A 26,208-nucleotide genomic window follows, 5' to 3' on the forward strand; every position below is an offset into this window, starting at 1 on the left:
AAGAGCCTGTCCTGAAACACCCAGACCCCCTGCTACAGTTCATAGTGCAAGCAGATGCGAGCGATGTCGCGGTCGGGGCTGTACTGCTACAAAGGACGAAGGATGGGACTTTGTGTCCCTGTGCATATACGTCCCGCAAGCTAACCCTACAGAACGAGGCTGGGCTATATGGGGAAAAGAGGCTTTCGCAGTCAGATGGGCATTACTTACCTGGCGGCATTTGTTGGAAGGCGTTGATATTAAATTCGAAGTTTGGACAGACCATAAAAATTTGGAGGCGCTCCAAACACCGAGGGAATTGTCACCCAAACAAGTCCGTTGGGCACAGTATTTCCAACCGTTTAATTTCCATCTGAAATATGTACCTGGAGGAAAGAATTTTCTAGCGGATGCATTGTCGAGGATGCCTCAATTCAACAGCAAACCCACATTCTCTACCTGGAAGGACGAGTTATGAAAAGCAATAGAAAGCGATCCATGGATAGAGAAAAACAAAACATCGGTCACAATACGGAACGGCCTAGCCTGGAAGGGAACGAAACTATACGTACCCACTGTATTACGGACAACAGTCCTAACCAAATGCCATGACACCAAGACAGCGGGTCACTTTGGTTTCCTCAAGACCCTGCATCTCTCCCATCGGCAGTGTTGGTGGCCCCACATGCGTAAAGATGTCGAACAATACGTAAGGAGCTGTAAAGTGTGCGCAACCTCAAAACCAAGAGCTGGCAAACCACTTGGTCTACTACAATCGGTGGCAAGCCCTAGTAAACCGTGGGACGAAATAGGGATGGATTTTATAGTAGACCTACCTGATAGCAAGGGCCATACTGTCATCTGGACGATAATTGACCTGTTCTCTAAACAGGCCCATTTTGTCCCGTGTAAGGGGTTGCCATCAGCCAGAAAGCTAGCTCAATTGTTCATACATCATGTATACCGGTTGCATGGAGTTCCTAGTCGGATTATTTCAGATAGAGGAGTACAATTCACAGCGCGATTTTGGCGTGAATTCCTCACGTTGATAGGGTCGTCTCAAGGGTTGAGCTCAGCTTATCACCCAAGTACCAACGGAGCCGCAGAAAGGGCTAATGCAATGATAGAAAGATATCTTCGTTGTTATATTTCCTATCAACAGTCTGATTGGTCAGATCTCATACCGTTCGCTGAAGTAGCGTATAACAATGCGGTACACCGAAGCCTTGGGGTTACAACGTTTCAGGTAGTGTACGGCCGTGACTTCGCTGCGATACCATAACTGGAGACACGAGACCAAGAGCAGGTTACCCCGAGGGAGTGGGGGGCTCGGATTGGGCGTCTATGGCCAGCAGTTAAGCAAGCGTTACATAAAGCAGCGAAATACAAACTGTATGCCGACAGAAAGCGTGCGAGTCATAAATCATTCCGGGTGGGGGAACAGGTGTATGTGTCCACCAAGTACATCAAACTAAAAATACCCAGTAGGAAATTGGGTCCCAAATACATTGGCCCGTTCCCTATCACCAAGGTTATAAATCCGGTAACAGTAGAATTAAAGTTACCTCATTTGTTGGGTAAGATATACCCGGTATTTCACAGCAGTCTGCTGAAACCAGTTAGTGAGGTACATGATCCCCTAGAACGCCCAGGCCCGTCAAGTAAGAACCACTATGAAATTATAAACCTACTGGATTCCAAAATACAGAGGGGAAGGCTAAAATATTTAGTTCAGTGGAAAGGCTATCCATTGGAAGAGGCGTCTTGGGTCCCAATGGAGGATGTACATGCAGATAGATTACGAAAAGAGTACCACAAGAAACATCCCCTCAAACCAGGAAACGTTAGAGGGTGAAGGTGTAAGGGCAGTGCTAACGCTTTTCTTTATTCTTTACAGGAGGACTCCTGGTAGAGGGAGCCGCCTGTCAAGCCGTTCCCCGCTCGCCACCTTGGGGAATCGTCACTATGACAAAACCCACCAGGCGGGGTTCCATGCGCTATGAAGACCACGATCATGGGCTGCGAGAGGGAGGGGGCATGAACAGCACACACACGGTGGAGGGGGTGTTAGGATTCAGTAGGCGGACGGTCACCTCGCGGCCGGGATAGGGGCCTTTAAGACGTTTGGGTGACATAATGGGCTGCAAGGGCGCGGCTGAGACCCGGAAGCTGAGGAAATTGGTTAATTATGGGGCACGATTATTTAAACAGCAAATTGGAAGGAACTAGCAAAATTTGCAATATTAGCATTCTTGGCTATTATGTTTTACCATGTTTGATTCCTCTCACACAAATGTTAATAAAACAAACAATGAAGAGCATGACTTTAATAACAACTTCAGTAGAGAGCAGGAGGAAAGAAACAATGTTAATAATGAAGGACGGAAAATGGCTTGGGGAAAGAAGATTCAGAATATAAAAACTTGCTTCCAAAGGAACAAAAAGAAAACTTAGGGAATTATGAATTATGAAAAGTATAAAAGAATAATTCAGGTAGAAGAGAAAAAGGATGGAACTAAAGGAAATAAATAAAAGGTTATTCTTTTATAAATTGTAACAGATGTAATACCACAGTGTGAGACTGCTGTTTTCTGACTATGTAAAGTGACCACAAATGGTAATGAGTGGAGACAATGCCTTATGACTTGCTAAGAGCTCCCCAGGAAATAGGAACTTAAGCCTTGGGCAAAAAGCTATCAGTAGACAGGAACATCGGGGGATGGACGGAAATTGTCAAGAAGACCCTTTAAAGTGTAAAACAACTTAAAGGATGATTTAAGAGAATAAGGGGGAGTTGGGAGGGCTTCTTAGGTGTGATGTGCATTGTGAAGGTTTATAAAATGTATAGGTTGAAAACTGCTTTTTGTGCTCTTTGAACTCAATCCATTTGGGAAGAGTCTAAGAGGCTGCGCTTGCAACCGCTTTTCTTTTTTATTTTCATGTTTTTCTCCAATAAATCTTTGATTTTGTTAACCAGACTTGTCTTGGAGTTGTGAGTATAAAGTTTTGGGATTTTAAATCTCACATTAACTTATCAACTGCAGGGTTTCACTTTACAATTGAGGCAAGGTAGGTCGTAAAATGAGATAAAACTCATTTAACAAATGTCTCACTTAACAGAAATTTTGGACTCAATTGTGGTCATAAGTCAAGGACTATTTGTAGTGTACTTCTCTCTGCATTTTGTGAATGCATGTTATGTGTAACCTGTCTCCTCCCAGCACGTGAGTCACCTAAGGGGTGGTGGTCAGGTGGCTGGTCGGCCTTTCTTCCTCTCCTGTGGGGCAAGCCTGAGGGAAAGGTAGAGAAAGGAATGAAAGGAGGAAGGGGAAAGAGAGAGTTTGGGTGAAAGAAAGGCAACCAGAGGAATCAAGGAAAGAGCAGAAGCTGAGTCACTCAGGTCTCTCCTTCCACAGCCTCTGCTCCTTCCTTGATTCCTCTGCTTGCCTCCCTTTCACCCAAACTCTCTCTTTCCCCTTCCTCCTTTCATTCCTTTCTCTACTTTTCCCTCAGGCTTGCCCCACAGAAACCTCACCTATCCCCTTCTCTCCCTCTCGGTCTTAGGCTCTCCCCACATAAGCCTCTCCTCTCCCTATCGCTTTCTCCATCCCTAGTTCTCCTCCGGCTTCCTCCACAGAAGCCTGTCTTCTTTCCCGCCGAAACCTCTTCCTTTTATAACCTCTCCCCGCCTCCTCCTCTTTTCTCTTCCGGGCGCGCTGCGCTCCAGGGCTCTAGCAGAGCTCCGGCATCCATCGCTGCCCCAGTCTCACCCCACTCTTGCGGTCACCTGCTGCCTAGCCAGCAGTTTCCCTCAGTGCCAATCAGCTGGGGCTGCGCGCGTCGATTTCGGGGCCTCAAGCAGAGCCTCGGTAGCGCCGCAGCTCCAGCTAACTTCCCTCAAGGCCTTGGCGGCAACAAAAGGCAGCCAGAGCTTTGAACTTCCACGTCTCGTCAGCTGCAACAGAGGAGGCCACCGGAATCCGAATTTACTGCAGAGCTCCAGTGTTGCTACCGCCGCTTCAGCTCACCCTCCCCTCTCCGCTACATATGTGTTGTGTATCCACGGACGCTTTGGAAGGAAGGGGAAGTATGTGTATTTTTTGGAAGATTTCTCTGCTTCATTTTAACCCCAAATTAAAAACAGGAGAGTCTCTTTCCTTATAATTGTCCCAGTTATACAACAGGGAAAATAAAAATTTATCAGGGTATTTCTTTAACTGGTTTTACAGTACTTGGTTGTGGCATCTCCATGGTTTCCATTGATTAAAAAAAAAGGCTGCATTGCGTTTCCAAAAAATCTGCTATACTTTTCATCGTAGAAGATTGAATGAACTTCATTTGGCTGAATTCACACATGCTATATCATCAGTCATTGCTTACAAGCCATAGTACCCAGATTGATGCATATGCTGGGCAAAAATAACTAAATTCTTTCCTAAAATATATTAGGATGGATCCCCCCCCCCCCCCGATTAAATGGCTATAATGACATTGAGTTCTCTTGTTTTGGAAGTTGAATTGTGATATGTTGTTGCTTTCATTGTTTGGGGGCAATGTTTCTGCATTTCTTAGAATTTCAGCATTCAAAGCATGTATTCAGCTGTTAAGCTGTAACCTTTCATCCATAATGTATTCATAATTAGATATTAATTCTTAATATGTTAAGCCAGGTTGTTTTTTCTTTTAAAGGTGGCATTTTCTGACAGAATCTCTGCTTCCAAACTGATATAAGCCATATAGTTTTCATTATGGAGAACTTTATTTTATATGAAGAGATTGGAAGAGGGAACAAGACGATTGTTTATAAAGGAAGAAAAGGAACTATTAATTTTGTGGCCATATTGTGTACTGATAAATGTAAAAGAGCTGAAATCACAAACTGGGTAAGAATTACATATGTTATTTTTGGAAGACATCTTCGTTTACAAACATTAAGAGTTTATTGTAAACATGTTTGTTTCTCCCACTATATGATGTAAATATATTTGATGAAGAGATCTTGATCATGAAACAAAGCTAATTTAGGATAGAAACTTTAATCATAATTTTTATGGAAAGGTTTTGCTGGTTTTTTAAAAAATAGTCTGACTTTTCTATGCAATTTTGGTCAGACAGGATAATTTTAATCCAAAATAGAAACTTGAAGTATGTTATAGGGGAAAAAACCAATTTCTATTCCATGGTAATTTCAATTTATGGTAATACTACATTTCTATTGTTATGGATGATCATACATTCAGCCAGATACTTAGACTGGAATTACCATTTTTGTCCCTTTTGTCTGCAAACCTTCCCAAGAACCTGGGATAAGCAGATGTTATTTAATAATATTAAAGGGTATCATCACAGGATGATTCAAATAAAGTTGCCTTTTGCAATTGATGATTTTGTTAATGTCTATTATATTACTGCAATCTGTTCACAACAATATGAAGTTTCACAGCTGCCAGTACTTTAGCTAATGTTGTCCTTCATAAGGTAAGTTCTTCCCAAAAACCTAGGATCATAATATATTGGTGTTGTATATGTGCAGATCCAAAAAGTGTACCCTTTTTTGCAATTAACAGAAGGAAATCTTGTCATTGTGCAGTTTTTATAAGTGACGTCCAAGATTTTTGGGCATGACACCCAGTGTGCCAAGAACAACTGGGACCGCCATAGGCAATTTATGCCATAATCTTTCAATTTTGATTTTCAAATTTTGCCACTTTGTGATCTCCAATTCTTTGTCTTTTGTTCTACAATCACCTGATATTGCCATATCAAATATCCACACTTTTTCTTTTCTTTTTCTTTTCAAGCTTGGTTAAATGCTACATTATGAACCAAGGCTTTATCAGTCTATATTCAATATCTGACACTATTTCAATCAGCTCATTTTCAATTATTTACTGTAATGTTGCTTATCTATTACAGGTACGTCTAACTCATGAAATAAGACATAAGAACATAGTAACATTTTATGAATGGTATGAAACAAGCAACCATCTCTGGTTTGTGGTGGAATTATGCACAGGTGAGGATGATAGAACTACTTATTTATTTATGAAAACAATTCTACACCATATAAAAAAGAATAATAATTAAAATTGAACATAGCGTCATAAAATCAAAGGAAAGTTTGACAGAGTTGTTTTGGAAAGTCATTCAACAATTTCAGAAATGCTATCGTTATAGGACAATATTTGATTCTTTTCAGTCTTAAAATGGTTGGTCTTTCAATCTTGAGTATAAACAAAGAACTATGACTCATTTAAGAGCTTTCACATGCTCAGGAAAATCCTTATTTTTTCCCTTTCTTTGTAACAGTGGATCACTTATATCAGACATAATTTTGAGTGAATCTGAACATAGCTTCCATCCTTCCCTATACTACATCACATTTTCTCAGTTTGTATTTCCTGAGCAGTTTGCTAAGCCAATGGTAGACCCTGGAGATTTTTAGGAAGTGATTGGACAACCATTTGAAACAAGAGGTCAGTGATGGCGAACCTTTTAGACACTGAGTTGCCAAACTGCGCTTGCACATGCCCAAACTAAAAGGTGTGCGCGTGCAAACGTGCTTGCACAGACATGCGTGTGTGCATGCACTGACATATGCAAACATGCGCATGCACAGACATGCATGTGCATCAGAGACCCGAAGACCAGCTAGCCGGTGGGAGGCGCACTCTGCCTCCTATCACTTCTCTCAGCCTCAATCCGTTTCAAGGGTCTGTATATAGTTGTAGGGATTTTGCTGTTTTAGCAATTCTGTTGCCTTTTTTCTGCTTCCTTTATGTTGTTCTAAATAGACAAATTATTAAGAAAATCAGTTAAGGAGTAGAGCTTTAGAGGATGGTGAGAGAGAAACTACTCTGAAGAAACTGATTCTCAATGAATATTCACTTTTCTTTTATTAAAACAAAAATGTACAATTTGCTACAAAAATCAGATGGACATAAATGATTTAGTTGGAAATCAGGGACATTTTTAACATATAGTTCTTTTATAGTTTTAAACATAATCTTAATAGGTTACATTCTTGCTAACTTAATTACCTTTACTTCCCACTGATAATAGTGGAAATGTTAATCATGCCATTTATTTTATTACTTATTTTTTGAAGATCTCCAGAAATCCAGAAGAGACTGACCCACTGGCAGAGAAGCCAAAGTGTTTTGTTCAGATGATGGTGAAGCTGTAAGAATGTGAAATCTAAAAAAAAAAAAAATTCACCAGCTTCTGAGTAAAATACTTGGCTGGGGCCATGTGGCCAGAAGGCCTAGGCCTGGACTGGGCCACAGCAGCTTCCTTCTTCAGGGATTGAGGCAGCAACAGCAGCAGCCAATGAAAGGGGAGGTAAATTCCTTTGTCTCATTGGGCTTAACTGTAAGTGCCAGCCAGTGGTGGCATTTGCCGGTTTGCTGAACTGTGCAGAATCCGAACTGGTGTGAACCAGCAGCAGCCCACCTTTGCGTGGTGTGACTGTAAGGTACCAGCCAAAGCATGCAGGGCCAATAGGTAGTGGCTGGGTGGGTTGGGCCAGCCAGCAATTTAACAACTGGTTCAGCCGAAGTGGTGCGAACCGGTTGAATCCCACCACTGGTACTAATATTTACCTATCAAACTCTAAACAACTTACCAACCTACCTGCAGATCATTTCATATATATTCAATTAAATCCAAATTCTTTATCTGAGATGAAGCAAGCTGCCACTAGGAAAATGGTAAATTTACTGGAGATGCTCCATTAGTAATATACATTGGAATTATTATTCTTTCATTGTCTGAAAAAGACCTTTCTCTACTATGTTTCCCTGAAAATAAGACCTATTCCAAAAATAAGCCCTAGCATGTTTTCTGCATGTGTGCCCAATATAAGCCCTACTTAAGTGCGTGCAGCCGGCTACCCCCACATTCCATCTGGTTGCTTGCAATACCACTGACATGAGGTGAGATGGGGGGTGGAGCTGCCCCATGAGCACACAGGCTTACCTCAGGGTCCTCGCACCCAACTATCCACGCCCCGACAACTGCCTCGTGGTGGCACCGGCAGCCATTTGTAGCAGAAGCCATGTGATTGCCAGCCGACTTCTGCTTGTTCACGGTTGTAATAGAGCAGGAGGTTGAGCGATGCATTGGTGCTGCGGCCATGAGGCGGGGGAACTGCCACATGTGCCCCGCACATACTTAACTCAGGGTTCCCACAGCCAGGCCATCTATGCCCTGACAACTGCCTCACCTCGCGGCGACTCTGACAGCCCTGTTCTGCAAGACTCGGTGCGGCCACTGCCCACTAATTCTGCTTACCAGCAATGGAGCAGGAAGCCGCAATGGAGCAGAAGGCCGAGCGATGTGTCAGTGCTGCGCCCATGAGGCAGGGGTAGAGGACAAGGCAGTGCAGGTGGGGAGGGGGTAATGGAGCTACCTCATGCACACACTGGCTTACCTCAGGGCCCCGCAGCCAGGCCACCCACCCCAAACCTAACCTTCAACGAAATTAAGTTTGAAACCCCTGATTTAATGGTAGATTTAAAGGAAATTATATTTTGAACCCCAGACAAGATGAGTGCAAAAAGAAAGTTATTTCATTGAGTTCAGGAAAGGAATTGTGGAGGACTCTTGGGGCAAGAATCTTACTGCTTTCTACAAAGAGAAGAAGTTGGATCTCATTATGGTCCCCAAAATGAGTATGATAACCACAGTCAACAGGTTCGCGAGGGAAATGCTAAGAATTGCAAGTCTGGATCAGGTTGGCAACCATTATTTCCTGAACTGGAAGACAACATCTGGATTGCTGACAGGAGAGCAAAGGCTTTGGTTTTGCGCAGGACAGATATTCAAACATTTGCCCTTGCAATGGCACCACAGTTAGAAATATCCCCAGAAGAATTCAAAGCATCACAACACTGTCTGGATGGCTTCCTTCAGCGATATGAACTGTCTCTAAAATGTTCAACAACACTGTTCAAGCTGGAAGGCACTGAACTTACCAAATGTGCATTTGCGTTCAAGTCCTTTGTTTATGACATTGACTTTTCTAAATACCAACTCTCCAATATGATTGCTATGGATGAAAATACCAGGGCTGTGGAGTCGGGAGATAAATGTTCCGACTCCGACTCCTCAGTTTTTTTACTTCCGACTCCGACTCTGACTCCAGGTACCCAAAATTTCCTCCGGCTCCAACTCCTCGACTCTGGCTCCTCAGTTTTTTGTACTTCCGACTCCTCAGTTTTTTGTACTTCCGACTCCGACTCCAGGTACCCAAAATTTACTCCGACTCCTCGACTCCGACTCCGACTCCACAGCACTGGAAAATACAGTGTTTAGGAGCCAAGAATCTCAAATGACAATTGACCAGAGGTGCCTCATCAATCTACATTCCCTCCACTGGTTATGAAAGTGCATGTGTTACCTGCATTTTGGCAATTCGTCTGGATGTAAACAAAGCCCCACCTCTAATCATCACTAAGGGCAAGAAAGAAAAGATTCAACGTGTTTCAGGGATTTATGTTCTTTTTTAAAATTATTTTTTATTATGCAATTTTCTTTATTATATATAAAATTTTCATATCCACAATGGCAGTGTTCTGACTGGGTATAATCTCTTTTAAATACAAATAATAAATCTTATACACACAATAGCTATAACTATTATTCTCAAAATCTATTCATTATAATCTTCACATATCCTTATTAAACATTTTCCGTTATTTAATTAAACACTGTTTGGTTTTGTCTATAATTAGTTAATAATATCAAGCATTATAGACATCATATAACCATCACATTTGTAACCATTATTGTCCAAGTCTATTAATCATGTTTACTTATCCTTATTCAATATTCATTATTTAATTACACATTTACTTCGTTTTTATTTACTTACCCTCCCTAATTCTAAATTTTTAACTTCTGCTTCTATTTTCTAACCATTGATAAAATAATTCCCAAGTTAAAAAGTATTCTGTTTCCTCCTTGTCCTTAATTTTCAATGTTAATCTATCCATTTCAGCACATTCTAGTATTTTCTTTATTACATTTTCCTCTATAGGTATATTTTCATTTTTCCAGTTTTGTGTATACACAATTCTCGCTGCTGATATCACATTTTTTCCAGTTCAAGAACATTTGGATGTATTAGTGCTTCCATCGTGGATAGCCAGATCAGTATTTTCATGTAATGTTTCTCTTTAATTCTTTTCCATACTAAAAGCAGAGCATTTCTAATATAATGTCTGAAAATATCTATGCATTTTATTTTTCCCATACCACATAAATGCATGCCACCCCAATTGTAAATCATGTCCTTCTAAAGTCAATATTTTTTGTTCCTTAAATTAACCCATTCTTTCACCCATGTAAGCACTGAGGCCTGGTAGTACAACTCCTAATCAGGTAACCCAAATCCCCCCTTATTTTTAGATTCTTGTAGCATTTTCAGTTTTATTCTTGTTTTTTTCCCTTGACAAAAAAACTTTAAATTCCATTTGTTTAAATCCTCAAAAACTTTTTTTCTAGTTTTATGGGAATTGTTTGAAACAGAAATAATAACTTCGGCAAAATGTTCATTGTAACTATTCTTCCAACAATTGACAGCTGTAGGTTTCTCCATTTTTCCAGGTATATCTTTATTTGTTGTATTAATTTAAAATAATCATCTTCTTTAATGGTTGCACATCTCGCCGTTAACCAAATTCCTAAATATTTTACTTTTTTAGTTATCTGAATGTCTATCTTTTCCATCAATTCATTTATCTGTTTATTTGTAAGATTCTTTACCAGCATCTTAATCTTTTGTTTATTTATTTTTAATCCTGTTACTTCACCAAAATCTTCTATTTTTTTTATTAATTTAGATCGCATTTCTAGTGGTTCTTCTAGTATAAATACTAGATCGTCCGCAAACGCCTGTAATTTGCAATTTTCTTTTTTTATTTCCATACCTTTTATTTCTGGGTCTTGTCTGATCTTTCTAATCAAGGCTTCCAAAGTTAGTATAAATAATAGGGGGGACAGAGGATATCCTTTTCTTGCACCCTTACTTATGTTGAAATTCTCTGTCATCCCATTTACTATCACTTTTGATAGTATTACAAATAGTTTAGAATATATTGCCTTAATCATATTTATAAATATTTCACCAAATACATTTTAGTTGTAGTATCATGAATTGCCAATTCAGATTATCAAAGGCTTTTTGTGCATCTAAGAGCGCTAGTTGTTTTTCAGAGTGTACTTCATAGTATTCCAATGTATTCAAGATGATTCTAATATTATTTTTAATTGGTCTTTTGGGTAAGAAACCATTCTGGTCCAGGTGTATAAATTCATTCAGGAACATTTTTAGTCTCTCAAAATATATTGAGGCATATATTTTGTAGTACTGGTCTATAGTTTTTTATCTGCTGTAAATCTAAGTCTTCTTTTGGTATTAAGGTAATATTTGCTTCTGCCCATGTTTTGGGAGGATTGGCCCTTAACAACACGTTATTATAGATCTCCAACATTGACAAGCATAAGACATCTTGTAGTTGTTTATAATGTTCTGCCGGGAGCCCATCTGGTCCAGGTGTTTTATTGCTTTTTTGCCTAGTAATTGCTTCTGTTAATTCCATCATTATTATTTTTTCATTTAACTGTTTCTGGTATTTTAGATAATGCAGCCTTTTCTAAGTATTGTTTTATTATATCTTCTGACACTTTTTCTTGAGTGTAAAGTTTCTCATAAAATTCCTGGATTATTTTCTTTTTACCTTCATTTTGATGGTGAAGGATCCCCTTCTCATCTATCAGTTTATGTATCATTTTCTTCTCTTTTTCTATTTTCAGCTTGTATGCTAGCCATCTACCTGGCTTATTTGCATTTTCAAAAAAGTTTTGTTTTGCCATTTTAATTTTTTGTGCCATTTCTTCTTTTTCTATTAAATTAAATTTATGTTTTGTTAATTCCATTTTCTCTTTTACATTACTTTTTTGCAGATCTTTCTGCAATTCTATCTCCAGCTTTTTGAGTTGTTCTTGTAGTGTTTTCTGCTGTTGTTTCTTTTTCTTGTTTCTTCTTGCTATATGTATTATGGCTAATCCTTGCATGTATGCTTTAGCCGTGTCCCAAACATTTTGTAATGATATTTCTTCTTTTCTGTTTTCTTTAAAAAGAAGTCTATTTCTTTTTCCATTATTTGTATAAACTCCTTGTCCTTTAGTATAGTTTGATTCAGTGTTTCTTCCTTTATCCCTTCCACCTGATTTTTATTGGGTTATGATCTGCCCATATGTTCGTTTCTATATCAACCTCTTGGACGTTTGTTCTCATTTCTGGCAGCATTCATATCTAGACCATGATTGATATCTGTTCGAATAGAATGTATATTGGTTTTTCTTTGGATTTAACTCTCTCCATATTGTATGCCTATTTCTTGTGTCATTTTGAAATTACTGAATTTTTAGATAATATTTTTATCACTTATCTTGAAATAAATTTATGTTCTAAATAAATTTGTATTCTGACATACCTACTGTTAAATAGACTAACGATAGGCATAGACATTGACTTGAAATGCAGAAAGGGAATGTTCTTAAACTAGTACAGATTTAGGTGGAGACAGGAAAGGACATTTTTATGTAAGATTTATTAAATAAGATGCCACCATTCCTCTTTCCATCAGGCAATGCATAATAAAACCTGAGCAGATTTCTCCTTCTCCTTTCATTTTTGAAAATTATATTTTTTTCATAGAAATTAGAGATGTTTTTTAATGACTATTCATAAATAATTCCTAGGTGGGTCATTAGAAATTTTAATTGCTCAAGATGAATATCTACCTGAGAATGTCATCAGAGAATTTGGTATTGATTTGGTTACTGGACTGCATCATATACATGAGCTTGGAATTATTTTCTGTGATCTCACACCTAGGAAGGTAAGGGAACATATATTTGCATTGATACGTGATTTCTGAAAATAATTAAATAATTGCTTTTTAATTCAAGAAGCTGCTATTTGGTACTTCAGTTTGTGTTTAACTTTACAGATTCTCTTGGATGGAGCAGGCACTTTAAAATACAGTAATTTTTGCTTGGCTAGAGCAGAAGGTGAAAATCTAGAAGATTTTTTTGCTTTGATTGGCACAGAAGAGCCAGGAGATAATACTTCTGAAAGCACAAAAGACAATTTAAAAAGCAAAATTAGAGGTATATATTGAACCATTTAAATGCAGCAGCAGCTAAATTCTAATTAATATATATCATAATCTTTCATTAACTGATGTGGGGACAAGTTCAATAATGACCGTTTACTTCACTGAAAGTAATAATATTGATAAATATTCCTCTTTGGATGTTTTCCTATATAGATACAGCTGATTATTTGTGTTCATCACTTGAATATAATTAAATGTTACTGTATTTCTTTACATTGAGTATATGAAGACAGTTTTACAGTGTCACACATTTTACATTGATTGATTTCAACATTAGAACTAAGTCTTAGCAATCATTCCATGAATTTCTAAGAAGCATAGGATTGGGAAAGCATGTGGGTCTTGAATGGATGTCCTTTATAACATCAGAACAAAAAATTGTTCGTAATTTTATTTTGCAGGTTCATTGGTATACACTGCACCAGAAGTGATTAAAGGAGCTGATTTTTCTGTAGCCAGTGTTTGGGCTGCCTATTATATGAAATGTTTTCAGGTATTACAAGATTCATAGTTGTATAATTAGTATTACAGTTTTAATTAATACCATAAATATTAGTAGAAGTTAGGGTTCTGGAGTTTATGTGTTCTGTCTTCATGACCTTATGTGAGTTTTTTTGCAAATAAATCCTGGCCATATAATTCCCCGTCCATAACGCAGATTAAAATAACACAAAAGAAAATTCAAGCACTAAAATAGAAAACCATAATATAAGAGGGGACAGTTGCCTCTTGCAGCACCCTGCCGGCCAAAACGTAAATGGGTCCCATGTGACCCGTTTTCGGCTCCCATTTTAGGGCCATTTTCAGGGCCGTTTGTGGCTGGCAGAGTTCTGCAGGAGGCCATGGACGGTGAAAACGAGGCACAGGCAGGCACATATGGCCCGTTTTAGCCACCAGAGGCACCGCGGGCTGGTCCTTTGATATTTCCAGGCTGGCCCTGTGGGCCGGATTTAAGCACTCCGGATCTGTCCCATGGGCCTTGAGTTTGATACCCCTGGTCTAAAGAAAGTGGTATCATTATTACTAACTTCAGGGTTGGGGACAGAGGGAGAAGACCACCCTGTCTGGATTAACATATTAACATTTTCCACATTAAAGCAAAATTAATTTATTTGGTTTCTTCTAAACTCTTTTGTGTGAAATCGTCTCTCATATTTTTATCAACAGTGATACAGTAGTCATAAACTCGTGTTGCTCTGGCTATAGGTGTGTAAATAATCCCTCCTTAGCAAATGTACTTAGAGTTTTCTAATGCAATCCATTTGCATTTCTGTTGAACTACCAAGTAGAACATAATAAATGTTTTATTATGTTACTATGCAAGACATTATCAGAAGGCACTGATTTTGATGTATTTAAAATTGTTTTTATCCTAGATGCATGGGCGTACCTGGAGTTATTAGAATGATACCCGCTCTCCTCCTCAGCCCTAATAATAATCAAATTAAAAGGATAATGTAACAGTGGTAAAAAATTGGAGAGTTGAGCAATTTTGTGAGCTCTTATATAAGAACAACAAAATCTGGCTTTACATTACATTTTTTTGTATTTGATCCCTGGGGGATCATGCAAATTACCATATTTTTCGAAGTATAAGATGCACTTTCCCCCCACAAAAGACGGTGAAAATTTGGGTGTGTCATATACACTGAATGTAGCCCCATCCACCTGCCAGCCCCCACCCTTTGGCCTCTGCCTCCCAGCAGTTTACCTCCTTGCAGCAAGCAGCAAACTGCAAACTGCAAACAGCCCGTTTCAGCTTCAGCACAGCCTGATTAGCAGAAGCTGTTGGATCGGTCTCCCGACTCTCAGCTGTTTCAGGCTGCAGGGATTTGCCATTGCCTATTGCCACGCGGGCCTCCTGCAAGCAGGCAAATTGCTGGGAGGCAGATTTTTTTTTCTTCTTCAAGCTGTGCTGAAAATGAAACTAAAACAGACTGTTTGCTGTGCTGGGAGGCAGAGGCAGAGTTATTGTGAGTGGTTTATGAGTCTTATTTTCTTCTTTGTGTCCTTTTGTTGTAAAATTTCTGTCTAGAATCAACAATTAGCTGGTATTTAAAAAGCATTTCACTAACTTAATTAAAATGTTACCTGAAGGAAAATAAAGAGGGGGGAAAAACTTTATAGATCTGTGCAAAGAAAAAAACTTAAAACAGTTCCAAACTGGTAAAATTTCATATTATTTCCCATATCCATGCACTAGTGTATATCTTGTTTTCCTCCCCAAAGAAGGTAGGTGCGTCTTATAGTCCGGAGCGTCTTATATTCTGAAAAATACAGTAATGCCCAGATAGAGGTCAGCTTATGTAATGGTATCAACTTTCCAGTGATTTTAAATGCTGAATGCAGTCGGTGTGTGCTTTTAAATGAACTTTTAAAGATTTTTGTTGCTCCATTTTTTTTAAGTTTTACTGAAATCTGCTACAAATGTATGTTTTATAGGAAGACCTCCTTTCAATTCAAAAAATATTGTTGAATTAACAGAATACATTTTACATGAAGATCCTGCCCCACCTAAACAGAAAGGTATGGTTCTTTATATAGAGAAAATTTTGAGGTCACCTGGAATGTTTAGTTCTTGCACAGTATCACAATTTTTTAAAGTCCTAACGGACAGGTAACATTTATTAAGGAAGTTATTAAATCTACATCTCTTGAATTTTTTGTATTCATGAGAAGGGAAAAGAGAAGGAAATAGGATGTGAAAAACATTTTGAATATGAACTGTTTAAAAGTTTGAAATTCTCTGCTTTCAGTGTAATACAGCTACTTAAAGTGTGCAACAACGTGTTTCTCTTTTTCTTAAAGTTTCAATATCAAGACAGCTCTGTCTAGAATTTCCATAACAGCGGGAATAGCACATTTAATATTTTAAATAGCATTCACGCACAGCATTGAAATGGAACATTTTATTTTTAATCTAAAACATTTTGTATACCATTATACAAAAAATAGTCTGTTCTTCCTTTAGGAAATTGGCCCAAGAGCATCAGGTTTTAAACAAAAAACCCAGAGCAAAGAAAAAGAGATTGTCTTTTACCTCCTACCTCAGCTTGTTATTTCTAGTGCTCAATAGGATAAAAGTTGCAAAAGAGGCAATGTATTTTGACTCAATGCCCTAGATAAATGATGTATTTAAATTTGGTAAAATATGAAAAGTGGGCCAAAATTATTCTGGCTTTGTTCTTTTTTCAGAAACTACTTTTTTCTCCTATAATGTACATATTCCTGCTTGCTCTGGAAATTAGTTTCTTCTGATAAAATACTTATGTAGATTTACTTGGTAGTTCAACTACCAGGTGCCAGTTGGAAAACTATAGACTTGGCTCCCATTGACTAATAAAAGAAAATGAGAAAAATGAAAAATTACAAGACTAATATTTAAATTTAGTAATTCTGATTTCACATAATTTCTAGACGAATCTATAATACCAGCCTATTATTTTAACAAGGTTGTGCTTTGCTGTTCTGCCATTTGTAACATTAATAATTAATATGCCAAAAAAACAGCTGGGGAAGAATATATAGGAAAAAATTTGGTTGTAACAAGTATTTGAAAAATAAATTGCATAGCAATAGCATTTAGACTTATATACTGTTTCACAGTGCTTTACAGCCCTCTCTAAGCAGTTTACAGAGTCAGCATATTGCCCCCAACAATCTGGGTCCTCATTTTACCTACCTCAGAAGGATGGAAGGCTGAGTCAACCTTGAGCCTGGTGAGATTCAAATTGCCAAATTGCAGGCAGCCAGCATTCAGCAGATGTAGCCTGCAGTATTGCATTTAAGCACTGCACTACCACAGCTCTAATAAATACCAGCTCTAATAAATACCAGCTGTAATTTATTTCTCTGATAATATTCTGTGGAAAGGAAAACAATTGGCTATTAGAGACATATTTCAAATTCAGGATGAAATGGGTATTTATCAAACAATGTTATATAAAAGTGGCAGCATGAATATAATTTAAATGAAATAATACATAAAATACATAAAACTATAATAGTCTATTATAGTTTTGCTTTTATATCTCTATGTCAAATATTTGTTTTAGTCAAATCTAGTGAGATCAATATGAGAGATGAAAAATGATTATGTTCTCAAAATAATGCAAATTGATTTTATTGCTGTCTACACTAAACCAATGAAATGTTTCTGGGACTGCTACATACCAGGTTTCCCCAAAAATAAGACCCAGTCTTATTTTCTTTGGGCTTGAAAATAAGCATTTGGGCTTATTTTTGGGGAAGTCTTTTTTTTTTAAGGGCAGGAGGTGGCGAATGCAGGGGCTGACGGAAGTGAGAGTGCAGTTACCACTGGCCCTGCCCTCTCCGTCCTGCTTGCCCCCGGCTGCAATGGACCAAACTGTCGGCATGCTTCGGCCTTCTTGCTGCAGCCAAAATATCGTTAATTCCGAGCATGGAAACAGAGGCGGAGGGGGGAGAAGATGGGCGATCCGGACATGTTGTGTGGCTGCCTGACTCATGGGAGGTTTGCGGGAGCCTTGTGCGGTGGCACTGGCAGCAGGCACAGGCATGAGGAATGGGGGAGGCAGCCAATCCCAACACCCCATACAGGTTCTTCCTTGGCATGCTTGCAAGCTGAGAGATGGTGGGATGAAGTGGGCGGTGCACTGGGATCGCCTCTACTTCTGCCTGGCTCTGCTGCACACTTTTTGCCCAGAGGGAGATGAAGCTTCATGTGCTTGCAAAGGAGATGCTTTGAAACGGACCTAATCGCTCTGTTTCAAACTGTTCCCTTTGGAAGCACATGAAGCACACAAAGCTTTGAGTCACCATCATTTCTCTGTCTGAGTGAAAAGTGTTGGGTCGCCTATCGAGTGCTTGGGAACAGAGCAAATTGCTCCAAAAATATCAAGTGAAGGAAATGAAAGTTATCTGAAGAAAGTGGCCAAGGAGTGGGTCGGTTGTGGGGGGAATCTTTCCTAAAATCCTAAGTGTGTGAAAGAGGAACAAAAGAACGAGTGAAGGAAGACGGTGCCTTCACCTTCTATACCCCTCCTTCCCTGCCCAAGCTCTGCTTCCCCTCCTCCGAATTCTAGATGGGCATCGGAAGTGGAAAGGGGCAGGAAGGAGACTGAAGTGGCTGGGAAATGAGGGCAATTCACAGTTTCCCATAGATTGATAAGCCGTGAAGGGGGTTGAGCAATTTGTGGGGTCCTGCCCCACCGCTAGTGAGCCAGGGCCAGGGAATTCTTGAAACTTCCCCAGGAATGCCGTGGAGGGGAGTAAAAGGGGTGTCGCAACAAAGATTTGGGGTGTCGGGTGAGAGGGGCGGACAGGGATAATTCATCCCAGTGCTCAATCTGCTTTGTTTAAGGGGATCCTTCGGGAGAGAGAATGCGGGCTTGGGAAGGAAGCACCCAGGTTTGTCTGCAGCGGTGAGATATATCGGTTGAATGTGTAGCATGTGTTGTTATGTTGTGTCTCCTGTGCATCAGGGAGGGAGAAAAAAAAGGCCTGTTCTGATCAGCGCGTAGCAGCATAGCACGGGGTGGGAGAAGAGAGAGAGAAAGTCTCTTGATTCCTGTGCATGTCTTTTCACTTTTCACTAAGTGTAAAAGTGTGTGTGGGGGGAGGGGGAACGGAGGCCTTCCTGAGTCTTCTTGCTGCCCTGAAAATATTCAACAATCACTGTATCTTTCACTGGCCAGGTTGTGTGTGTATTTGCTGACATCCTTCAAATTGGACTCTTCTCCCTCAGGAAGAGCACCCAATAGGCAACCAAACACTTTTCGCCCAGACAGAGAAATGACAGAGACTCAAAGCTTCCTAATCACTCCATTTCAAACTGTCCCCTTTACAAGCACATGAAGCTTCATCTCCCTTGGGGCAAAAAGTGCACAGCAGAGCCAGGCAGAGGCGATCCCAACCTGCCGCTCACTCTGTTCCACTGTCTCTCGGCTCGCCTGCAGCTGTGCTGAACAAACACCTGCACTGGGCATTTGGATCACCTGTCTCCCCCATCCCCCATGCCTCTGCCTGCTGCCGGTGCCACTGTGCATGTCTCCTGCAAATCTCCCATGAGTCAGACAGCCGTGCAGCATGTCCGGATCACTTGTCTTCTCCCCCTGCCTCTGCCTTCACACTCGGAATTAACAGTACTTGTGCTGCGCCAAGGGACTGCTGGGCTGTGGCTGTGCCCCCCTGGGCTTATTTTTGGGGTAGGGCTTACATTAGGCCCCACCCAAAAAAACAAGCTAAGGCTTTTTTTCAGGGTGTGTCTTATTTTCGGGGAAACACAGTACATTTTTCTCCTCCAATTTTTTTTTTTTTTTAAATTTGATTTATATGCCGCCCTTCTCCGGAGACTCAGGGCGGCTTACAGTGCGTTAAGCAATAGCCTTCATACTTTTGTATATTTATACAAAGTCAGCTTATTGCCCCCACAAACTGGGTCCTCATTTAACCTACCTTAGAAAGGCTGAGTCAACCTTGAGCCTTGGAGAGATTCGAACCAGCAGTAAATTGCAGGCAGCTGTGTTAATAACAGGGTGCTTTAAACCACTGTAGTACCAAGGCTCTTTTTTAGAAATAAAGGTTAGGAATTACTGTGATACTGAAACATTTCCCTAAACTGCTGAATGTGAGATTCCAGTGATTCCTTCATTAAAAAGATATTTGAATTAATTTTTAAATTGTATTCATAATTCATTGTTTTTAGAAGTTTGTGGTTTACTTAGTAAAATCACCTTTTTGTGATGAAATACAATATGTATTTGTTTTTCAGAATCAGCACTTCTAAAACCCTCTTCTGACTTCCTTAACCTGCTTGACTCTTTATTTCAAAAGGATCCTCAGAAAAGGTGAAAAGTTATTTATATTAAATAATATAAATAAATATAAATATAAAAGTACACTTTTTATATTAATTTATTAATTTATATTAATAATCATGTATATCAGTGGTTCCCAAAGTGGGTGGTACTGCCCCCTGGGGGATGGTGGGATGCCTTAGGGGGGTGGTAAGAGGCAAGGAGGGTGCCCCCACCCTTTGGCCTGTGCCTCGCAGCAGTTACCTCCTTGCAAGCAAACAGCAAGAAAAAAAAACTCCTTTCAGCTTCAGCAGAGGCTAATTAGCTCATTGATTAGATCGGCCTCCCGACTCTCAGCTGATTTGCTCTCAGTTGTTTTGCGCTTGCTGCAAAGAGCTAAATTGCTGGAGCAGATTTTTTTTTCTCTTTGTGCTAATCAAGCTGAAAATGAAACTAAAAGTAAAGCAGGCTGTTGGCTGTTTGCTGCAACATTGGAAAATTAGGCAGAGGCAGATTTTTTTTCTTCTTTTTCCTTACCAAAAAAGGTAGGTGCAAGCAATGGGAAATTTAGGGCAAAAGAGGAGAGTTCAAGATTTTAAAACGCAAAAGAAAAAAAGGAGAAAGGAAAAGGCAAAAATGGGAAGGGAGAAAAAGAAAAAGAAATGAAAGAGAAAGATGTTATACATATTTAGAATTGAAATATGAATAGTAGTAAGAAATAAATGGGAAATCATGATTGTAAAAATGAAATGAATAATAATTGGAATATTTGTCTTTGTATTTTTGAAATCTAGATGATAAGTTTTTCTTTTTTTCAGAAATATGAATAAGTATAAACTGTAACAATTGGAATACCTTTAATGGTATATGGTGGTGAAAGTAAAAAGGATTAAGTTGTAGCTTGGATAACAGCTAGAACATTTTTAAATTTAATTAGGGAAATTGTAACGATTGAAATATTTTAAATTATATGTTGTGATGAAAGTAGAAATGATTAAGTTATGATTTGGAGGATTATATGGGCAAAACTATTTGGGTTATTGGGAGAGTTTAAGATGTGAAAATGAGTAACATAAGGGGAAAGCTCTATTTAACTAGGAAATTGTAATAATTGAGATACTATTAATTGTATATTGTGTTGAAAGCAGAAATGGTTAAGTTGTGGTTTGGAGGAATATATGGGGAAATTATTTGGTTTATTATTATTGGTAAATATAATTAATTGATTTGTAAGGAATTGGATTGCATGGAAATAATTGGAATATTCATGTTCATATTGATTAATATACAAAAAAGATAGTTATATAACTAATTGATTTATATTAAAATGTTGAATTTGTATTAAACAACTGTAATATTACATAATTAACCAATGTGAGGATGGATATAAAAATAGATGACAATGGGAAGGGTTATAATATAGAATAGAAGGGAAAATTGAATTTGATTAAGATTAGAGATGAGGATGAAGGGTAATATTGGTTTTTTTAAAAAAATAGATGAGGAATAAATATGGCAAAAAGGAAATATAGAAATTGTAAATTTAGTTGAAATGACTAAACACTGTTTAAATTTGTGAACCGGCCAAATACTCTGTTCAAAGAAAATACATTGTATGTTTGTATGTGTGTTTCTAATTATTGTTATTTATTCATATTTGTTCTCTCTTATTCTTTAAAGTTTAACAATTAATTCTTTATCTTAATATCTTTATATTTGTTTGGGGTTGCCTTTCTTCCCTTTCATCTTTTTTATTGTACAGCAATCTTTCTCCTCAAACCTACCACCTCTCTCTTTTCTTTCCTTCTTACTTTCTCTTCCCCCCTTCTTCTTCTCCTCCCTACTTCCCCTTCCTTTCTCCTTCTCCTCCTCTCTTCCTCCCTCTCCTTCCTTCTTCCATCTCTCTTCTCCTTCCTTCATCTCTCTTTTATATTTTCCACTATGGAGTCCAGGCAATCCTGATCTTTCTTTCATTTATCAAGTATATTTCTCAAAATTTCCCCTCATCTTTTTAATTATTAGCAGTATATTTCATCTTATTCCATTTTTTCTTTTAAATCTTTACTCAAACAATCTTCCAATCCTTAGACTTTTTACTTTTAACAATATATATTTTACTTTACTTCTTATGTATATCATTTGAATCCTTTTTTTGCATTTCAATTTCATTCAGTTTTACATTTAATTTCCATATTCCATCTTATTCAATTAATTCTTATATTATAATTTATTCTCTCCTTTTAGTGCTTCTTCCAATATCATTTTCTTTTACATTACATTGTTCTATTTTTCATTTAACAACATTTTCATATATAATTTCTACAACTAGCATCCTTCTCTTTATTAACAAATTAACATTTTCACTGATTCTTAATCATTTTCTCTTAGTCTCTTCACAATTCCCTTTCTTGATGTTTTCCTCCCTTTCTCCCATTTCTTTACCTTCTTCTTTTTCCTGTTCTTATATCTCCCCTTCAGCCTTTTTCCTTTAATTTTAATTCTATTACTTTTCATTCTCAATCTTATTTATTTCTCTTTTCTTCATATTTGAGATGTATTTTCCCATATCCATTTTTGAATTGAACCCAGTGTAATCATCTTTATCTTTTTTTCAATTATTTCCTTTTCAATATTATCTCCTTGTTTCTCTTGCTTCTCATTCATCTTTTCTCTTTCTTCTTTTTTTTTTTGCAAGCTAACCAATTCTCTGCTTCTTTATTTCCTTTAAATGCCTCCCTTACTTTTTGAAACTTCTCTTTTAGTGTCTCATATTCATCCTCCCAATTCTCCATATTTTCAATTTTAAAAGGCTAGGATTTTTAAGCTTATTCTTTTCATTTACATATGTGGGGGAGGGATGCTTTTCAAGGAGCCACAAGGGGGGCTGAGAGCAAAGTCATTCTGACTGTGTCTTTTAAAATTGCTTGGAAGGCCCATTTTTTCCCTAACAATAATGGTTTCTATACTTTGGAATAAAACATATACCTGGAAAAAGTACTTGCAAAACTGGGACAGAAGGAAAAGAAAGGCAGGACTGGACTCATTATCAGTAGCTAGTAGTTCATTGTTATCAGTGACTCCCACTGATTCTAAACTCATTTTAAGACTGGGATTGGTGACTACTGAAATTTAAGTATTCAACATTGGTCTCAGAAATTTTTGATTTGAACTATCAAATCTCTGATTTGAACTATCAAATCTTTGATTTGAACTTTGATTTGAACTATCAAATCTTTGATTTGAACTTTGATTTGAACTATGGCAAGAAAAATGGTAAAATGGGGCAAAACTCACTTAACCATAATAATTTCTAGATATTTTAAGTGTAGAGAATTCAAGTGTTGAAATGGTACTCCAGACAAAAGATGGAGAAGAGTATCTTGCTTTTAGACATGATAATAGCTTCTAGAAAGATGAGTTATGAGCTATTTTTACATCATCAGAAATTTAATTTATTACCTTAATGCAAAAATGCAAAGACAAGGAGTACAAGGAGCAAATAATAGACCTTGTTGTTGGGGTTGGTTCTGGACCAAATCTCACTTGTGGGACAGAAACCAGCGCTCAGCCCTCCTTGTGACTTCTTGAAAAGCATCCCCCCACACACACACTCCACCACCTGAGGAGGCAGGGGAGGACTGCAGGTTGATCCCAAGGGGGTCTGGGAATGGGTGTGAATTCATTCCACAGCCCTCTCCATCCCCTCCTCTGTGAAATTGCTTTCTGCCACTTGCTGGTGGTCAGCAAATTCAAAAGGAACCCCCAGCTGAGAATCACTGCTCTAGGTTGATTGATTCAGGGGATTTCTTTAGTGTTAACTAATAGTGTTAGCTATTTTTGTTACAGGGATAGATTTGTATTTTATTTTTTTTTAATTTGATTTATATGCCGCCCTTCTCCGGAGACTCAGGGCGGCTTACAATGTGCTCAGCAATAGCCTTCATCCTTTTGTATATTTTATACAAAGTCAGCTTATTGCCCCCACAACTGGGTCCTCAATTTACCTACCTTAGAAAGGATGGAAGGCTGAGTCAACCTTGAGCCTTGGCGAGATTCGAACTTGCAGTAATTGCAGGCAGCTGGTCTTAATAACCAGTTTAATAACAAGGTGCCTTAGACCACTGTACTACCACCTTAGACCACTGTACTACTGGAGCAGCCTGCAGGCCTCCCAAAGGCTCTGCGCACCCTGTTTTTGCGAAAAACGGGTCCGTTTTTCACAAAAACGGGACATGCGGAGCAAGTCTTCAGGAGTCCAAAAATGGCTGTATTCTGTGTATTTTACTGTTACTATCTTCCTTAGTGGGTCGTGCAAACTGCTATTCCGAACAATGCTATTTGTAGAGGTGGGGGCAGTGGTGGGTTGCCCCAGTTCCCACCTGTTCTATAGAACCAGTAGTAAAACTGGCAAGAGGCCCCGCCCACCGACCCCGACATCACCAAAACGCTACTGCGCATGTGCAGAAGAGCACGTGCATGCGCGAGCGACCCTGCTGCAAACCGGTAATAAAGTTAAGTAGAACCCACCCTGGGTGGGGGGCACTGAGGATGAGTTTGTAGTACCAAGGGGGCGGTGGACTGAAAAAGTTTGGGAACCACTGATGTATATATAGGTTTTAAAAAGTACACTTTGTGATATTTAAATTATCTTGTTGGGTTTTAATATGTATATATGTGTGTGTGTGTGTGTGTGTGTGTGTGTGTGTGTGTGTGTGTGTGTATATATATATCTATATATATCTATATATATCTATATATATATATCTATATCTATCTATATCTATCTATATCTATCTATATCTATATATCTATATATCTATATATCTATATATATATCTATATATATATATCTATATATATCTATATCTATCTATCTATCTATCTATCTATCTATCTATCTATCTATCTATATATATATATATATATATATATATATATATCTCATTAAATATATTAATTGCATTAAAGATCAACTTGGGCACAGCTGTTAAAGCATCCTTTTTGGCAAGATGCCTTTATCCAAACTCCCACCAAATCTGTTTCCAGCCAAGATACAAATTTCAGATATGGTACACTGCATAACATTAAATTTAGTTTTTAAATTGGAATATTATTGTCTAACAAACGTGATACAGCATAATCTTTTGTAGATCAGAGCCCACTTTATCCCATTAATCCATGAGGTTTCTGACAAAGTAAATTTTGGCCATAGCATTTTAACATGTATATATTCTTTGCCTTTGGCTGCAATCCTAATTTTTAACCAGTAGTATTTCATAGAAATATCTAGCTTTGTAGCAGTAAATAAAAGGGACATAAGAGTGTTCCTTAAAATGTGTTAATAATCATAAAGATCTATAGTATAATTATTCTTTTGAATCTGTCAGTTACACTAATCTTGCTAAATATTATTCTACAATTTATTGTTTTTAATACTTATGAACATTTTATAGCCAAATATGTATTCTAGGTAACAAATAAGAATAGTAACAACAGAAAATTGACAAGAGAATAATAATAAAAATAAAATACAGACACTGAAATACAGCAGTAAATCACTACAGTATATAAGCTAAAACTTTTAGCTCTTTATGACAAACTGATTATTGCAATGGCTCCTGTATAGTTTAGAAACAGTAGTGAGGTTAAAAATGTTTGAGAAATTATCTGGTTGAAAAAAAGTAATTCTAATGTATTCAGTGTTTAGTTGTTAAGAGCTGTAGCCATACTACAAGGCTAAACTTCTTTCTCATATGGACTCAACCCCTCCAAGAGCGAGTGGCTGTGGTTCCTGGCGTCCCATTATAGCCAGCTGATTCCATTGCTGACTATTGGGGGTAAGATTCTGGCCCCCTCAGAGAGGGCTCGCAACTTGGGTGTCCTTCTGGATGTGCAGCTGTCTCTAGAAGATCATGTGATGGTTGTGGCCAGGGGGGCTTTTTATCAGGTTCGCCTGATTCACCAGTTGCATCCCTTTCTGGATCGGGACTCCTTGTGCACGGTCACTCATGCCCTCGTCACTCCCCGTCTAGACTACTGTAATGCTCTCTACATGGGGCTCCCCTTGAAGAGCACCCTGAGGCTCCAACTGGTCCAGAATGCGGCCGCGCAGGTGACTCTGGGAGCGACACGGCGCTCCCATGTAATATCTCTCCTGTGCAAGCTGCACTGTATCCCGGTGGTCTTCCGGATACGATTCAAGGTGTTGGTTACCATCTTTAGAGCGCTCCATGGCTTAGGACCTGGGTACTTATGAGATGGCCTTC

The 26,208-nt window shown here is 38.5% G+C and overlaps 1 long non-coding RNA gene and 1 other non-coding gene across 3 annotated transcripts; one reads left to right on the forward strand and one right to left on the reverse strand.

Annotated features, from left to right (window-relative positions):
- Positions 1-12,145: 12,145 nt before the first annotated feature.
- Positions 12,146-17,490, reverse strand: LOC132710248 (uncharacterized). 2 transcript variants are annotated; one of them, XR_009620971.2, is made up of 2 exons: positions 16,849-17,490; positions 12,146-13,119 (listed from the first exon to the last, which is right to left on the reverse strand). It is a non-coding gene; the product is annotated as an uncharacterized LOC132710248 (long non-coding RNA). The 2 variants fall into 2 exon arrangements; XR_015734241.1 differs by having other exon boundaries at positions 12,146-12,879; positions 16,849-17,029.
- On the forward strand, positions 13,044-19,995 carry LOC117656129 (uncharacterized). The gene is made up of 4 exons (XR_015734242.1): positions 13,044-13,158; positions 13,568-13,659; positions 15,609-15,692; positions 19,918-19,995. It is a non-coding gene; the product is annotated as an uncharacterized LOC117656129 (transcript).
- Positions 19,996-26,208: the final 6,213 nt, after the last annotated feature.

This window comes from Pantherophis guttatus, chromosome 4 (assembly GCF_059756535.1).
Source record: "Pantherophis guttatus breed Tessera chromosome 4, ASM5975653v1, whole genome shotgun sequence".
Taxonomy (NCBI): Eukaryota; Metazoa; Chordata; class Lepidosauria; order Squamata; family Colubridae; genus Pantherophis; species Pantherophis guttatus.